The sequence below is a fragment of the Alligator sinensis genome, unplaced genomic scaffold, assembly GCF_000455745.1.
Source record: "Alligator sinensis unplaced genomic scaffold, ASM45574v1 scaffold879_1, whole genome shotgun sequence".
Taxonomy (NCBI): Eukaryota; Metazoa; Chordata; order Crocodylia; family Alligatoridae; genus Alligator; species Alligator sinensis.
Window position 1 is genome coordinate 1,229,746 of NW_005842250.1, and position 359 is coordinate 1,230,104.

A 359-nucleotide genomic window follows, 5' to 3' on the forward strand; every position below is an offset into this window, starting at 1 on the left:
CTGAGGGCCCTGGCCACCTTCTTTCCACAGCCACTGGCGGGAATATTTGAACGCTCATGGCGCACGGGCCAAGTCCCAGAGGACTGGAAAAGGGCTAATGTGGTCCCCATTTTCAAGAAGGGGAGGAAGGAGGACCCGGGCAACTATAGGCCAGTCAGTCTCACCTCCATCCTTGGCAAAGTCTTTGAAAAAATTATCAAGGCTCACATTTGCGAGAGCCCGGCAGGACAAATTATGCTGAGGGGAAACCAGCACGGGTTCGTAGCAGGTAGATCATACAAAGCTTGGGTAGATGTGATACCTTTTATTAGACCTGCTAAATGGTTGGGGGGAAAACTTTTTTCCAAGCTTTGAAGCTT